The sequence below is a fragment of the Solanum tuberosum genome, unplaced genomic scaffold (genome assembly GCF_000226075.1).
Source record: "Solanum tuberosum cultivar DM 1-3 516 R44 unplaced genomic scaffold, SolTub_3.0 scf00378, whole genome shotgun sequence".
Classification (NCBI taxonomy): Eukaryota; Viridiplantae; Streptophyta; class Magnoliopsida; order Solanales; family Solanaceae; genus Solanum; species Solanum tuberosum.
Genome location: NW_006239300.1, coordinates 226592 through 227745, shown reverse-complemented (window position 1 = coordinate 227745; position 1154 = coordinate 226592).

Below are 1154 nucleotides of genomic sequence, written 5' to 3'. Positions count from 1 at the left end.
AAGACAATTTTTTTTTCCGTAGTTGATCTTTCAAGAAACATTTGAAGCTTCATGAGAAATGACTATGCCGATATGTTGATGTCAACATTTACCAGAGTCTTCATGACAACATTCTCTAATTTGTAAGAGATCATTTGACTTTCGATTGTTTATCAACTCATTTTCGACTTGAAGTGTTTCGAGCTCATGAAGACTTATCGCATGACATTTCTTCATAGTTTGGTAATTTCATTTGGGTTATCAACTACAAAACGATCGCCAATTCGATGAGCAAGGATTGCGTCTTCAAGCTTGACTTGGTGATACAGAGCTTGTGATTTCGACGCAAATTTTAGGCGTTGCTTTCTTTGGGGTTGAATGCCCTGCCGGTGTCTTCTCTTCTTTTTTTTTCTTTTTTTTCTTTTTTTCAACTTAGCTCAATCATGCTTGAATAAAACACAAGGAATTCAAATTCTCATTATGCAAGTCTATTCTCCTTCGGGGCATTTTTTTTTTCCATGTAGTATCCGAGAAAACTTTACCATAATTTGGTTTCTATGGAATTTCCATAATTTGATTCCCATGGAAAATTTCCATAATTTAATTCCTATGAAAACTTACCATAAATTGGTCTCTAGGAAAATTTACCATAATTTTATTTTAAATATGGTTTTTCCATAATTTGTAGGAACACAATTTATGTACTTTTGATTTCTATAAATACACATGCTCTTACAATGATTGATCCTCAACTTGAGGCATACCAAACTCAATTTTCGTCACCTTCTTTTTTTTTAGCACAGCACGCCTCCGATAGAAAGTACATAACTTGTTGTAGAAATATCGAAATCATGATCCGTTTGATGTTCCAGAAACTAGACTCAGAGGGCTACGACATATCTGAAATTCAAAATCAAAAACCTTCTGAATTGGCGGAAATTGATTTTTGAAGTTTGCTATCAAATCTGTCTTCTTTTTTTATAGCTCTATGCAGTCCCACCAAAATGTCTCTATTTTTCTGTAGGAGAATCCGAATGACAAGAGACTTGTTTCTATGGAAACTAGACATCAAAGTTTACAACATAACCAAAAATCAAGGTAAAACTCTTCATTAATTGACGAGAATTAATTTTTTGAAGTTGGTCTTCAATTCTGTCATTATTGTTTTGCAGATT